The sequence below is a fragment of the Parasteatoda tepidariorum genome, chromosome 9 (genome assembly GCF_043381705.1).
Source record: "Parasteatoda tepidariorum isolate YZ-2023 chromosome 9, CAS_Ptep_4.0, whole genome shotgun sequence".
Classification (NCBI taxonomy): Eukaryota; Metazoa; Arthropoda; class Arachnida; order Araneae; family Theridiidae; genus Parasteatoda; species Parasteatoda tepidariorum.
This window is the reverse complement of record NC_092212.1, coordinates 26446426-26464152: the sequence shown is the minus strand read 5'-3', so window position 1 is coordinate 26464152 and position 17727 is coordinate 26446426. Positions and strand designations below refer to the sequence as shown.

The 17727-nt window shown below is 28.8% G+C and overlaps 1 protein-coding gene across 1 annotated transcript in view; it reads right to left on the bottom strand.

The window, feature by feature from the left end:
• The window catches only part of LOC107452438 (nose resistant to fluoxetine protein 6-like), a 68815-nt gene extending 54673 nt beyond the window's left edge, over nt 1-14142 (bottom strand). Inside the window, exon 1 of the mRNA XM_016068913.3 lies at nt 13683-14142. The gene's annotated coding sequence lies outside the window, so the exon portion shown is untranslated. The remainder of the gene's footprint in view (nt 1-13682) is intronic.
• Between the last annotated feature and the right edge of the window lie 3585 nt (nt 14143-17727).

The following is a 17727-nucleotide window of genomic DNA, read 5'->3' as shown; positions in this document are numbered from 1 at the left end:
CATACGTTGTTCAACAGGATTCAAAGGACCCACGCAATGAAAAGAAAACATCCCCCAATCCATAACATTGCCTCCACCAGCTTGAAGTGTTGTGGCAATGCAGTTGGGGGCCATATTTTCGTGATGTTTTCACCATATCCGAACCCTGCCATCAGCATGGTGTAATTGAAAACGAGATTCATCAGACCACACGATCCTTTTTCAGTCATCTACTGTCCAATCCTTATGCTCCTTTGAAAACTGGAGACGTCTGCTCTTTTTCAAGGAGGGCTACAGAGACTTTCCAACAGGTCGTCGGCTCCCATAGCCTACACGGTGTGACATGCGGCGCACAGTTCGTTCAGAGATGTTCGCAGTTGCACTTTCATTAAGATTCCCTGCTATTTGACGTATTGTTACTGTTCTGTTGGACTGGACAACTCAGGCAAGTATCCATTCAGCTCGAGCATTCAGTAGCCTGTGATGACCACAAGCATGAAGTTAAGATCCGGTTTTTTGTTTGGTAATCCACACTCTGTACACATTAATAACTGTTGCTCTTGAACACTTCACAAGAGCAGCTGTTTTCCTGATACTGGTTCCGACGTTTCGAGCACCTGCAATCATCCCGCATTCAAACTCAGTTAAGTCACGTTTTTTGCACATATCTCCGCTTTACACAGTNCAAAAAGCTATAAAAAATAAAATTAACTACTTTTTTAGCATATATTTTTCAGTTTAATATAGAAAGAAAGTGCAAAGAACTGACTGACTGATACATTTAAACTTAAGTACATAACACAGAGGGTTGCTTTCTTCTACATTTAATGTGATAATAATTAAGAGTAGGAAGGGGGAAGAAATTATAGCTAAAAGCCAGATCTGAATTGGGTGAAAAAATTTATTCCGTGTAAGTACGAAGTGAGAAATATACACTGATGAGTGGTCGAATTATTATGACCACCTTCTCAATACACTGTTGGACCCCCTTTACACCGTAATACTGTTCGAATTCTTCTTGGGATAGATTCTATGAGATGTTAGGAGGAATTTGAACCCTTATCTGATAAACTGCACTTTTCAGTTCCGTCAGATTGGATGACATTGTCTGATGCCCCGTTCGATCTCATCCCACCAATTCTCAATTAAATTGAGATCTAGTGACTGTGTGGGTCAATAAAGCAAGGTAAAGTCACCGTCATGTTCATCGAACCATCTGACGACAATACGAGCTGTATGACAAGGAGTATTATCTCGCTAAAAGCATCCATCCCCAGCAGGATACGCCGGTAACATAACAGGATGTGCTTGATCTGCGACAACACTTAAAAACCCTTGGACATTCATACGTTGTTCCACAGGATTCAAAGAACCCATGCAATACCAGGAAAACATCCCCCAAACCATAACATTGCTTCCACCAGCTTGAAGTGTTGTGGCAATGCAGTTGGGGGCCATATTTTCGTGCTGTTTTCACCATATCCGAACCCTGCTATCAGCATGGTGTAATTGAAAATGCGATTCATCAAACCACACGATCCTTTTTCAGTCATCTACTGTCCAATCCTTATGCTCCTTTGAAAACTGGAGACGTCTGCTCTTTTTCAAGGAGGGCTACAGAGACTTTCCAACAGGTCGTCGGCTCCCATAGCCTACACGGTGTGACATGCGGCGCACAGTTCGTTCAGAGATGTTCGCAGTTGCACTTTCATTAAGATTCCCTGCTATTTGACGTATTGTTACTGTTCTGTTGGACTGGACAACTCAGGCAAGTATCCATTCAGCTCGAGCATTCAGTAGCCTGTGATGACCACAAGCATGAAGTTAAGATCCGGTTTTTTGTTTGGTAATCCACTCTCTGTACACATTAATAACTGTTGCTCTTGAACACTTCACAAGAGCAGCTGTTTTCCTGATACTGGTTCCGACGTTTCGAGCCCCTGCAATCATCCCGCATTCAAACTCAGTTAAGTCACGTTTTTTGCACATATCTCCGCTTTACACAGTGCATTTGATGGTTCACCTGCCTTGCATTCCCTTTTTTAAGCTTTCTCGCTCCTTGCGACTACACTGCGACGCAATGGCCCATTTTGCATAAAACTGTCAGGTAGTCATAATAATTTTACCATTCAGTGTATGAATTAACAAAGGAAAATGAGTATTAATAGAAAAATATATATACAAGGGAAAAGGAAAAATAAATTACAATATTCAGAAACATACAAAAAATAGGGGAAGACGCTCTGGGCCCTCCCTCGCTTTCTTTACTTTACTTTACTTTATTTAAAAAATAACTGGGCACATGGGCCGCGCAGCGGCCCTTATCCCATTCATCATGAAATTACAACAATGAGTTAAAAACATTTTGAATATAAGCAGTCGTTGTGGTAGCTTTACAATAATATTACCATGATTAGAGAAAATACAAACTTGAACAGAGATATTTACAGTAATTGCCATGAAAATATGTACAGGAAATATAACCTTGATTAGAAAAAATTACAACTTTAACAGAGATATTTACATTAATTGTCACACCCTCGCTTTCTCCCCGGTTGGCGGTAAATATGAGTATTTTGAAATGTAAGCCACGGTGGTAGTTTTGATTGAATTATGAATTAGATTAAATAAATATAAATGAATCGATAGTCTCTCCCACTTCTTACATATATAATCGCCCCTGGCATCCCTGATAATTTATAACTTCTTTAATATTAGAGGCTTGTGTGAAACATTTTTTCGATTGGTAGAGAACTGAAGCAGAAATACTAATTCCAAATGAATTACTACTTCTGAAGACTTTTGCACGGATTATTTTATGATTCTTTTTGAACACTAAGAGAATTTTAGGGTGATATGCTATCAATCAACAACTTACTTTAAGCATTAACTCCATGCACAGCGTTTAGCGGACGATACCGCTAGGCCTGTTTTATCTTATAGTATTCTTTGATATTTTAGTGAGTTACCATAAAATGATAAAAGTATTTAAACTAATATAAGAAATTTTAGTTTCGTAATTTGCCTCTTTATTTCAATTAGTATTATAAAATTCCAAATAAGAATAAAAAATGTAGCTGCTGTTTGACATATTGATAGTTCTCGAGTTAATTAACATTTAACATAAGAAATTATTCATGATCAAAAAGAGAAATATTTCATTTTTATGTTCAAAAATGGAAANTATAAAAATATTTTCCTAAATAATTATTGTAGAGTAATAAATGTAAATATAAAATTTCCTAAATAAATATGAATATACAAAGAATTTTTTCTATACAATAAAATAATTTTCTAAGAAATGAAAAAATAAGTATTTTTCTACTTATAAATTTTATTTAATGACGAAATTTATTAAAAGATGATTTTATTTTTTTCCCGAAAATTTATTCATTATATTAAAGTACAAATTAAAATGTCTAATTAAATCCGCTTGAAATTATTAGAAAAATTAATTTCAAAGCATCAATGTAAATTTCAGAACGAAAATAAAAAGCGATTTGCTTACAAAATATAGACGTGAAAATAATACGCTAAATCCCATGCACGTGCTTCATCGAAAAAGCAGCAAAAATATCCAAAATTTTGTATCAATATAAAATTTAATTGTAATGAAAATAATCATGTGTGTTAACTGCATTATAATCTATCAATTTAAATAAACATATAAAAAATAGTTAATTTACAAGTTAAGAACCAATTAAATACATTCTATAACCTTTCGTACTAGCATATAAATTGCAAATAAATGTCTAAAAATGAATATAAAAGAATAAAAACCTTCTTTGTGAATGCCTTCAATAAATTTTTTAATAAAATGGATAAAATTTAAAAATGATGAATTAAAATATAAAAATAGTTATCCTGGAAAAATGTCCTATTAAATTTGGATCTTCATGTTTAATAAGAGAGAAAAATAGTTTTTTCTCGCTCACGAATTGAGATAAAAAATAATTATTTTCTCCGTTTATAGATAACTAATTGCATTATTTTTAAGCTGTTTAAAAAAATACTCATAACTTTTTAGACTAGTGTCCCGAACCTTCTAACTGCCTCATACATTTTTAGCCTTAATTGTTGGATATATACATTTTTCACAATATCAATCGCTTCTTCATAATAAACGTTTCTAACTAAATAAAAAAAAAGTTTCCTTCTTCTTTGTAAAAACAAAACAAAAATAAAAGCAGCAAAACGAATTTCATTATTATTAACGTAACCAATTATTTTTGTGATTCAAGAAAAAACAATATTGTATGAAATTAGAGCAATACGTAAAATGTATCACGAAATTATAGACTCATCTAAATTTTCTTTTATTTTAAATAAATTAAATACTTTCATTAGCATTCCTTTAGAACTTAATATCTTAGATCTAACAATTTGTCCTTGATCTAGATTTGATTTTTTTTAATTAATTTTTTCAATGGCTATAAATTAAAAGGATGAATAAAAGTCGTAAATTCTTGACACGAAATTCTATACACACGATTGACAATGCTTTTAAATATATTCTTTTTCGACTAAAAAAGTATCAGTTTTTCAGGAATTTATGAAATTATGTAAATCCTAGATCCTTTTGAGATCAATAATAGTTGTAGGAAAGATTTTATTCCATTGGAATTAGGTTCAATGTTTTCATTGTTATGTAATAAACCATTAAGCTTCCTTACAAAAAATTTTTGTTTAAATGTATTGAGACTCCTCTGAAGCTCTGGTCTTACGCATCTATGGCTTTAGTTTTTCCAACTGATATGAGCTATAATTGCCAGAATCATCAACAATGTACATAATTTCGTCTCTTCGGTATATAGTAATTTTGATTTGAAAGCTACAATGCGAACTGAAATCAATTTAATTTTGATGAATTTTTCTATTTATTATAAAGACAAGTGTCCTGCTTTTGAGACATATTCTATTCTTTTTTAAGACCTCTCGTGAAAAAAGTTGCTGTAAATAAGTATCTAGCTGTAAAAAGTTTCTGTTTATATTCAGATGCAGTTTCTTCCGCAATTTGTTTTAACTGAAATACGAGTCCATTTTAAGCTTCTCAACATTGGCATAATATCAAGAAATTTGATACTATTTGAACTACCATTGACCGCCATTGGAAAACTTTAGCGTGCATTCAAAATTCTTATAAATAATTTATTCTTTACGTTTTTTAAATTATTATTAGTGAATTATTGTTCTAAAATATAAAAAAAGCAAGATTGTTTTTATTCATTGATAAAAAACGTAATTAAATTTTTATTATTTTTTTCAGTGTGTGTCATTTTCAATTATGAATTAAACACATATAAACTACTTATTAAAATGAGAGTTTAATAAAAATTATTATAAAAAAGGTACTTGTGATGCAAATCATCGATTTAAATAATAAATCAAAATTCCATTAAATTTACTTAACTGATCTAAAAAAGAAACATAGGATATAATTTTGGGAAATAATATATTTTATGTATGTGGTTAGACTTTCTTTGAAGAGGACATTCCTTTAAATTTAGTTTTTGATTATTCTCACTGACAAAAGCTGGATCCCAGTTTTACAAGTTTCGTGAATTTTTCTCAATTGAACAGACTTTAACTTATTCCTTTGAAACTATATTTTAATTGCTCTCTCTTATAAAAGTTGGACACAATTTCAACTAATTTCATGGATTATTCTCAATGAAACAGACTTCAACCTGTATTCATATAAAACTAGACTTTGATTGTTCTCCCTTGAACAAGTTGGTGCACATTCTTATTAATCTTATGGGATTCTCAAAGCAACGGATTTTAATAAACTCTTTCAAGACTAGACTTTCAGTGCTCTGTCTGATCAAAGATAAAAAAATAAAATAGGATAAAAAATGACTAAAATCAGAATAAGATTTTTTTCAAAAAAAAATTGCCTCTACTAGTACATTTTAAAAATTAAATTAGAAATTCCAGTTCTTTACAAAAGTTCTTTTTACGTTACTTAAATGTATTGTTCGTGTAATAAAAAATAATAAAAAAAATGTCAAGGAGTAAGAAAAAGAGAACAATAATTTACAAATGAGTCGAATAAAATTAATTATTCAATTCCCTTGCGGCGGGCTGTCATTAAATTGATTAATGATTGGATTGAACCACTTAGTATAGCGTGGCTCGAACCACAAATCTGTGTGTCAGAATCATTAGAGAAAGTTATGTGGGGGAAAAAATTAAGGTTCTCTCTTTTAATGTCAAATTTTGAAGCAGAATACAAATCATAACAATGATAGTTCTCTACAAAATAAAAATAACTATTTGTTTTGTTATTTCATTCAATTATGTTTACATTTTGTTATTATTGAATTTTTGCATATTTTTTATTGTATTAAGTTTCGGAAAACAAATATTTATATATTATTTAATAATTACTAATAAATAAATAATTTTACATATTTATAGTTATTCTAACATATTGAAAATTATTCCTACTCAATTAATACTATATTAATTCCTATACAATTAGAATTAGTTCCTATTTTATTTAATTTATTCCTTTAAAAAAATAAGTTTAAAACCTTTAAAATCACGAAAACTTAATAAAATGTGCCAAATTATTTGTAGCACAAATAGTTTCGAGTACTTGAAAGTACTTATAGATATTTATACATTTCGACACGCTGGTGATAAAGATGCCAGAGAAAAAGCAATAAAATCACCAGTTAATTTATTATTATTTTTTTTGTTTGACTAAATAAAAAATAAAAATAGACAAATTAATATATACATAAATAAAATAAATATATTATAGTAATAAAATAAATATAGTAAATAAATATATTTGTTTTATTTTATTTATTCAAATAAAAAGATAAATAAGCAAAATTGATGAATTTACTTGCTCTGACCTAATGATAAATAACTATTTATAGTTTGCTAATTAATCTAGTCAGTAACTTTCAAATTTTTCAGTTTTTGTTTCTTTAGGATTTTTCAATTATTTTCTTTTTTATTTAAATTAATAATTTATAATGCCTTAGTGCTTTATTATTTATTATTATTTTATACTATTTTAAATCACTTAATATTCTCACACATTCAACTTTATTTTGTTGCTGCTCTTTATTATAACAAATTGTATAAAAGTTAAATATATGAGCACTTTTGTTTCGAAAAGTTTCGATCCACTATTTAGAGCATGAATTTACAATATTTAAACCATATTTTTTACACAAATATGTGATGAAACACTTTCATGGAATAATAAGGTCTACCATGTAGTTTAGGATTATTTTTTCATGATGATTATAGGAAGATTATGAATTAATATTAATTTTTATGGAATATGTTAAGAACAGTTTTCAAATTCTTCTCTATTCACACACATTTTTTGTAGTAATCCGAACAGATAATATCGAATTACATTGTTAAATTATTGTTAAAAAATATTATTAAATCTAAACAAAAAGCATTGAAAACCCGTTGCCAAATGACATAATAGTAAGTCAATAGTCTGGCATTTGTCAATAAAATTTTTTAAGTAGAAATAGTTATTTATATATATAAAAGGTATAAAAAGTATTAAATGCTATAATATTAAAATTAGTTTAAAAAATTCTTTTAAATGAAAAAATTTATATTTTTTTAATTGTATTTTATTTTTTTTCTGATTTTTAAATTTAAACTCTNGATGCCAGTGAAAAAGCAATAAATTCACCAGTTAATTTATTATTATTTTTTTTTGTTTGACTAAATAAGAAATAAAAATAGACAAATTGATACAGTACACTCTCGATTATCCGTGCGCGGATTATCCGGTTTGCGGATTGTCCGTGCTCATTCCAGAGTCACACAAAAAATATAAAGAGAAACATTTTCAAGATTAAAAAAATTTGATTCATGAAGTTATAACACTACCAAATTTTTGGAAGCAATATTCGTTATTGGATTGAAGTATATGGAATATCAGCAGCCTGGTCAAAATTAAAATCGTCTACGTTATCACGATCTTGGAGAAAGATCATACCGCTTGATGAACAATCTTCTTCAGATGTTCAAGAAAAATATGATAACATTATTCTCGAACAATCAAAAGAAATCTAAGGTTTCGAAATTCTTGATGAAGAAAATTTAGAAGATTGGTTTCAAAGTGATGCATGTGAGTCTAGCTTCCAGTATTTGACTGATGAAGACATCGTTATTGTTTAATCAAATAGTGATGATAGTAACTGATGCAGAAGATGTAGTAAATAAATGAAATACAATTTCTCATTCTGCTGCTCTGTGGAAACTTTATTAGATTATATGGGAGGATTTGATTACGGTGACATTAATGCGGTTCGTAAAATATGTGCATCGATACATGGCGAAGACGCATTACACATTTTTTAATAAGGAAAATTCCTAGTTTGATGTTATGCATGCAAATGTCAGTAATTTTTATATTTTTTGTACTGATATTGAATTTTTCTTTAATGAAAGGAGTTTTCGGATTATCCGTGTTTTTCGATTGTCCGTGCGACCTGTCCCGGTGATTAACCCGGATAATCGGGAGTGCACTGTATATACATAAATAAAATAAATATAGTAAATAAATATATTTGTTTTATTTTATTTATTCAAATAAAAAGATAAATAAGCAAAATTGATGAATTTACTTGCGCTGACCAAATGATAAATAACTATTTATATTTTGCTAATTAATCTAGTTAGTAACTTTTAAATTTTTCAGTTTTTGTTTCTTTAGGATTTTTCAATTATTTTCTTTTTTATTTATATTTTATGCTATTTTAAATCACTTAATATTCTCACACATTCAACTTTATTTTGTTGCTGCTCTTCATAATAACAAATTGTATAAAAGTTAAATATATGAGCACTTTTGTTTCGAAAAGTTTCGATCCACTATTTAGAGCATGAATTTACAATATTTAAACCATATTTTTTACACAAATATGTGATGAAACACTTTCATGGAATAATAAGGTCTACCATGTAGTTTAGGATTATTTTTTCATGATGATTATAGGAAGATTATGAATTAATATTAATTTTTATGGAATATGTTAAGAACAGTTTTCAAATTCTTCTCTATTCACACACATTTTTTGTAGTAATCCGAACAGATAATATCGAATTACATTGTTAAATTATTGTTAAAAAATATTATTAAATCTAAACAAAAAGCATTGAAAACCCGTTGCCAAATGACATAATAGTAAGTCAATAGTCTGGCATTTGTCAATAAAATTTTTTAAGTAGAAATAGTTATTTATATATATAAAAGGTATAAAAAGTATTAAATGCTATAATATTAAAATTAGTTTAAAAAATTCTTTTAAATGAAAAAATTTATATTTTTTTAATTGTATTTTATTTTTTTTCTGATTTTTAAATTTAAACTCTTCTTATTAAATAATGTAAGGAATGTGGAATTCCTAGAAAAGGGTATTGTTATTCCTGGCTGTTAAAAGGAAAATATGTCGCCGATTTAAATTTTAATCAATTCCGTTATAATAGATAAAAAACTAAAATAAAAATAATGGTAAAATTAAAAAAAAAAATTAAAACCGCGTTTTTTAAACGAAATCAAAAGGCGGAAACAATTTAACTTTAGTCACACCTAAACAAAACACGTGGGTGCGACACTTCTGCAATAAATTGCGATTAAAATCTAAAATTCCTCTTTATATTCCTTCTGTGGGTGCAGCGATGTCAGATGCTCGGTTTTCTGTAAAACATTTTAAGTAGAGAATTAAAACTAAAAATGTACAGACTTTAATCTAAGTTTTGTTAATATTTTGAAGAACTCACTAGGAGATAAATGAACATTGGATATTGTCTTGTTGCTCACTACCAGCCCAAATAGGCTCACATCGATTCATCTGCTGCTATGGTAACAATGATAGGCGATAAAAACGTGAGTTGGAATAATCATTTAATGGATAGGTAAATGAATCACAGTGGTGCAATATATGACCATCCGAATTGTTTATATGGAGTAGTGGGCAAAACAACGTCAGAACGGATTTATTAAATCAGCATTCCTACATTAAAACACAAATTTTGCAACAAATAGAAGAAATTTTCCCCCAAAGAAAGCAAGCTGGTGTAGATGAACCAAGAATAAAATTATTTTCTTCCTTCTAGTCCTATTCAAAAATGTGATTTTAAAATAACTTTTTTCATAGATCTAGTTGCATCAGCAAAAAATCAGTTAACCGTGAAGAAATAATTATTACTGTTAAAATTGTTATGACTTAACTTTAAAATAACAGAAATTCGAAATGTTTAACCGTAAATGTGGCGTAATCCACTCTTCTTCGATTCTTTCAAATTTAGTGGCGTAATCCACTCTTCTTCAATTCTTTAAAATTTAGTGGCGTAATCCACTCTTCTTCAACTCTTTAAAATTTAGTGGCTTAATCCACTCTTCTTCAATTCTTTAAAATTTAGTGGCGTTCTTTAAAAGTAATTTCAAAAGTAGAGTATAAGATATTAGCCCAATAATTATGCACAGTTTAAATTAGTTTAGTTTCTCGGGCATTTACTGAAGAGGAGGAAAAAATATCTAATATTTCGCATTTATTCTTAAGAAAAGTTATTTTTTTTTGTTTCTTATTTTTCAGAATCAATCATGGATACATACTTTATCTTCAAAAATATTTTGTTGAACTGTGCAAAAAAAAAAAANAAAAAAAAAAAAAAAAAAAAAAAAAAAAAAAAAAAAAAAAAAAAAAAAAAAGACGGACTATCCGGCAGAACTTTTGATCTAATGACCGGATCTTCACGTTCTATAGAACTCAATCTTAATGTTTCAAGGGGGGTGACTTCAAATATGCTAAATAATTAGTACAGATGATATTTTAAGTTACAAAATCAGATACAAAAACGTAATTTCTTTGAATAAACATAATTTTTTTTTAACGGATTCGGATTTCTAATCCCCTAAAAATATAAAGGGTAGCCGCAATTTGGGAAATATGGTTCCCATAGTGTGGTCAAGAGAGAGGTCCAAAATTTGTACCCATAAATGTTAATTTTACTTCTTGTATATTTCTCCATATCTCGAGAAATTTTTAAGCGAATCGAAATTTTTTTGCGTGCAATTATACAACTCGTTTATCCAAAGATAATTCCATGTAAAATATAACTTAAAGTAAAATATTCATTATTTTTTATTATTTTATTTTATAGTAGTCGAAGAGATTTTGAATAGTAAGGTACAAAATTTTTAAATTTTTTTTAACATTATTTTAAAGAATGCAATTTTACAAAGCAAAATACAAAATTTGAGCGTAATCAATCGACTAGTTCCTGAGACTTTGCTTTCTCTGGAACCATTCGATCGATTTAGCTATCGATTTTTGTATTTCGCCATTTAAAATTACATCTTTAAATTGATGTAAAAATTTGTATACTTTACAATCTAAAATTTTTTCGACCATTATTAAATAAAATAATAAGAATTAATAAATATTTACTAAAAATTATATGTTACATGGAATTATATTTGGATAAACGAAATTTATAATTGTGTGCGAAAACTTTTCAATTAGCTTGAAAAGTGTTCGAGATATGGAGAAATAAGCAAAAAAATTAATTTAGCATTTAGGGGTCCAAGCTTTTGACCCCTTAATACTAATTTTATCCTATAACTTCTGATCAAACTATGGGGATCATATTTCCCAGATTGAGGCCTCCACTTATATCTTGGGGGTCAGAAATCCAAATCCGTCACAAAAAAAGGCAAGTTCATTCAGAAAAAGTACGTTTTTGTCTCTTATTTCGTAACTTAAAATAACGTCTGCACTAATTAATTGGCATATATGAAATCACTCCCTTGAACCGTTAAGATTGAGTCCTCGAACGTGAAAAGCCGATTATTAGATCAAAAGTTTTACAGGGTGGTCCGTTTTTTATTTTTAAAACTGTTTATGTATACTATACATAATTTTTTAAATTACCATTATTAATTATTGCTGCTGTTTTTCGTGTATTTTTTTATCAAATTTGTTACAAGGGAATGCTTGATGTTTACTGGGAGATTTTACACGGTACAAACTTTTATTTATTGCCATGGGCAAAACTATTCATGCAACCTAGGATATTATAATTTTCAAGCGTTAGTGACGTGATATTTTAACTTTTTCGTAATGGTTTTTCTTATAAACGTTCGTTTTAGCTAAAACATTAATTGCACGTTATCCATTAAAAAATTACTTAGCTATGTGTTAGTCAAAGATTAATACACTTTCTGCTATCATTTCATGGAAAAAGTTATCAGGGTATTTTATAAACATTTGCTTCAGCTATAACATTAATTTCATCTTTACTTTATCCATTAAAAAGAAAAAGTTATGATTGAATTTAGTTCTAAATAAAAAGTTTTATTAAAGCACAGTGTTTTAATTATATATTTTGCCGATCATTTTAAACCAATTTTGAAATTAAGATCTGTATATGAATATTTTTATCTATACTAAATGATGACAAAAAATGTTTTTAAAGTAAGATGAAAAACATTTTTTTTTTCAGAAGACAGTTCTAAAAAGTTGGAGATTTCGAAAAAAGTTATTTTTCAATTTCAAACATTTACTGTATAAAAACACATTAAAAAAAAAAAAAAAAAAACTTTCGCAGCATGAAATTTCAAAATACCAAGCTGAATAAAGAAATTTAAAGTAATTTATCATATTATCCTTTTTTTAAAAGTTGGTAAGTTAAATAAGAAAATTGTTTTTTTCCTTTTCAAAATATTTATATAACATTTTTAAATTATCACAATAAAATCACAGCTAATCATACTAAATTATTTGTTTGAAGCTTAATCAGTGCATTATTAAAATTAATTAAATATATTATATTTACATTGAATATAAATACTGAGATATCCCATACATTAAATTAATATTATTAAGCAAGATCTTTACGAGAAGAGCAGTTAGAAGAAATCAACTTTTTAGTCAAATAATAACTTTTCAGTCAATAACCAGCAAATGACTTTATAGAATTATTAACTTAATTCAATACTGCTTAATGATTTTAATAAAAACTTAGTTTTAACAAGAAGTTTAAAAAAATGAAAAGAGATCGGTTGTATTTTAACACAATTTAGTCCTAAAGGAGGAAAACACACAATACCGGAAGTTCTTTTTTATTCTTTTTCGACCGGCATTTCAAATAAACCGGTATAACATGACTATAACGTTAGAGGAAGACACTGGGAATTTTCATTTAAAAGCAATGAAATTTAAAAATTAAAAAGGTTTATTTTTCTTTTATGTTGAGAGCATTTTCTGATTTGAGTTGATAATGGTTTTTAAATTAGTTTATTTAAATTTTACTATCATATAAATGCTTAATTAAAGAAAATATCGCATGTATTTAAAAAGCAATTTAAAATAATATTATTTAGACTGTATATTGTTTTTTTTTTTTTTTAAATGAATGTTATATTATAAGACATAAAAATCAAACCAAACGAAAAGGAAAAAAAGAAAACAATGCTGGAAAACAATACAGAAAACGATAGTGAAAAAGTAATGGAAAAAAAAAACTATGCTAGAATAAATTAATGATACAGAAAACGGTCTGAAAGAAAAAATTATACAGCAACAAATATTTTTTAGAACTAACTAAATAATTTAAATTGTAGACACAATCACAATATAAAAAGATTATATTATTTGTAGAAAGATATATTGTTTATTTTATACCAAAGTAAAGAATAAAGAAAATCTTACCTTTTGAAAGACACAAGATGACTAGAACTTGAAATTATTTTAAACCATGACGGACACTATTTCTGTAAATTCAATGCACGCTAAAAAACATAGTCAAGGAATTCATAACGGGGAATTTCGATTCGTGATAAAATTCGCAAACGATACTTTCGCGAAAAAGAGGAAGTTCATTTTGAGTTAAACAAATCCGTTCGCAAAATGTTTTTCGATAAATTGTCAAAACATAACTGATGGAAAAATGAGATTCAAACTCTCTTTTTTTTTCTTTCTTCACCACAAGAAGTTCCTTATCAAAAGTGATCTGCAATGAATATTTTATTTTCTTACAGGTCAGTGGGTTGTTAAATTATTTCTTTTTTCTTACTGGCAGCAATTGCGTGTGTGTTCAAATGAGCGGAACCACGTTGACTATGTTCTAATGATCGTCCGATTCCTCATTGCGGGGGAAAGTTTAAGGAAAAAACACTTTCACAAATATTTTTTTTTCTTTTCTTCTAATTGTTCTTTTCTTCCGTTTTGAACTATATATCATGAGTTTCCACTTTCTCGTCTGTCAAGGTTAAATATTGGGAAATTCACCTAGATGCCCCTTATATGATGGCTTGTTGTTTGGGAATGGAGGAAAGATGGTTCTTTAATTTCCTCGAATTTAACACTGACACTATTAGAACCAGCCTTCCTGGAGGGATTATACCAAATTATTGCACGATAATGGAATTAGGACTGCGTATGTCAGTGACTCGTTTCACGCAAGCAAAATTTCAAGGGGACGTAGGAGTTATCATTTTAAGGAGGAAAGAGGTTTGGCACATATGCGATATCAGTGATATCGATGCAAGAAGGGGAGAATGACCCAATTTCGAATTACTTTAAATATCAAAATTAAATTAAATTTTAGTACTTTTCGGTACTTTTAATATTTTGCTTTGTACTGTAGATAAAAAAAACTACTAAATGTGTGGATTTGTAGAATATTTGCATATTTGTCAATCCTTCTGAAATTTTTGGAGGATTTTGTTTTTATATTTATATGGTAACACGTTTCAATGTGTTAATACTTGATTATTTGAGAATAGAAGAAATGTGTATTTTTTATATTCTCGAATTTAACGCTGACACTATAAGACTTCCTGGTGAGATTTAGTATTATTACACGATAATGCAATTAAGGGCTTCGTGTGACAGTGACTCGTTTCACGCAAACAAAATCTCAAGAGGGACAAAGGATATATGTCAATATCATTATCATCTTAAAGAGGAAGGAGGCTTGGCACACATCAAAGTAATACAACTTCAAATTGCTTTCAATATCAAATTGAATTTCAATTTAGTATAGCATTTGGTACCTTTTAGATATTTCGTTGCATACAAGTTTAAACAACTACTAAAATATTTTATGGATATACTTGTATACTTATCAAGGCTTCCGAGTTTTTCGGAGTATTTTGCTTTTATATTCAATGTCATAACAAGTTTTAATTCATTAATGGCTGATTGTTTCGGAACAGCGGAAACATGGTTGTTTTTTCCCCCTCTCATTTAACATTGACATTATTAGAGAACGCTTTATTGGGGTAATTGCACGCTAATGATATTAGGAATGCGCGTGAAAGTGACTCGTTTCACGCCAGTAAAATTTCAAGGGGACAAAGGACTTTTTCATGTCACATTCATTTAAAGGAGGAAGAGATTTAGCAAATGATATTTCTGACGCAGTGAAACCACCGGGAAAGACCACCTCTATGTAGTGACCGCCTACGACCATTTTTGGGAGGCACGGGATTTTTTTCCATAGACTTCGTGTTGAAGAAAACCTTTAGGATAGACTACCGAAATCTCTTCCAGAGACGAAGCAAGCCTCTGCGCCAGATGCAGAATACGTCAGATAAGAAAACGTGAATATATATCAAAACAAAAAATATTAACAAAGCAAATAAGTAGATTAAAGTGCATTAAAAATATTTCTGTGAGGCTCTTATTCAGAGAGCTCTTTTTGGCGATCTGCGAAAGAAATCTACAACCCCCTCTTGCAGTCCGAATGCACAAAGGCGATGCCATAAATGATTTATTTTTAGAGTTTAAAGTTAATTTAGAAAAAAAAAGTTATTTCAGAAAAAAATTAAGCATCTCAGACAAACAAGCTTTAAAAGCTAACTAATTTTTGTGATTATAAAACTAAAAGCAAATTTAAACAAAAAAAACTTTATTGTTTATTTATTTGCAATAGTTCTATCTTCAATAATTGACACATTTGTTTTTACACATAATTATATTAGTAGGGATCATTTTTATTAACTCTGAAGTTAATTCATCGATCTGGTTTCATGACGCCAACACATGTTGGCTTTCCGGCACCAAGAAAATGACTCAGTCTAAAATTAAAATCGTTTGCGAAAAATTACGAACCTTCGATAACACTTCGAAGTCAATGATGGAAGTAACTAATGATGTCAATGATGGAGGTAACCTTAAGAACGACCAACCTCCATTAAGGACCATTTTTTGCGAAAAATTACGAACCTTCGATAACACTTCGAAGTCAATGATGGAGGTAACTAATGATGTCAATGATGGAGGTAACCCTAAGAACGACCAACCTCCATTAAGGACCATTTTTTGCGAAAAATTACGAGTTGTTTGCGAAAAATTACGAACCTTCGATAACACTTCGAAGTCAATGATGGAGGTATCTAATGATGTCAATGATGGAGGTAACCCTAAGAACGACCAACCTCCATTAAGGACCATTTTACTGCGTAACAGAGAGTGGTCACTCCCGAAAGGTTTCACTGTATTGTTTAAGGAGGGAGAGTTTAGTTTATAAAATAAATATCAAATTCTATCGGCTGTAGTTTTTATAATTAGTTACAACAGTAAGGTAACATAAAGATTTTATTTCTCCGACAGTTAATTCTCTTCAAACCCGTTGAAATTTACGCGAATTTTCGTTTTTTTCATTCTTAACAAAAGAAATTATTTTGTAAATATTTTGGTGATGAGTGTTGTGGAAGTTGTCCTTTTGATTGCATTAAATTCACATTAAAAGTTTTAATTTCTTGATCAGCGGGCAATAAGTTGAAACTTAAGTAAACTTCTTGTGGTTTGACGATTTCAACAAAATTTTTCAAGACGTTTAAATTAGTTGATTTTAATAATTTTTTTTCTGGTGTGACATTTTTCAGAAAGTGAAATACTTGTGTTCCTCACCATTATTCAATTTAATAGTTCTCTTACAAACATTTTTCTTTCTTTCACAAAAAAATAAATAAATAAATAAATAAAATAAAATAAAATAAAATAAAATAAAATAAAATAAAATAAAAATAAAAAATGAATAAGTAAATAAAATCTACTAATGAAACTTTTCAAAAGCATTCAATTTATTACATCATTAATTTTATGATTTACATTTCAATTCCAAAATATGAAATATCTTTTCTGTCTCCTGTCTCTTTGCCATTTCCATCATTGTGAAAGTAAATTTTCATTGTAATTACAAAATAATAATGCTTATACAATGTACATACGTTAAACAATAAGTAAATAAATATTGTACAATTAACATACATTAAATAATATTAAAAATAGATAAATATGTATTGAACAGTCGGGAAAAAAAACAGATCAATCTTACAACTTTTGAGTGGTTGTTCGGACATTCGTTCTTTTAAGTGCTTTGGCAATATCTCATATCTTAAAGAAATGTATCAAAATATGTATAACAGTTAACTGGAACCGGGGTGGAATATGCTTCTTTTCACCAAAAACGCACTTTTTCTGAAGAAACAGACATTTTTCTCATCAAATTCGAATTTATTACATCCGAAATATGGGGAAGTTGAAGTTTTTAAAAGCTGACTTTTATAGTTTAAACGCTATAACGGTTCAAACTTTTGTTATTTTAATCTGTCACATTCGTCACCGTAACTTTTGAATGATATTATCTTTGAAAGATATAATTAGTATTATATGATACTAGGAGGCTTCGCCCCCTGCTCGCTGGCGCTCACCAACCCCCAGAACTGCTTTCGCAATTCATTTCGGA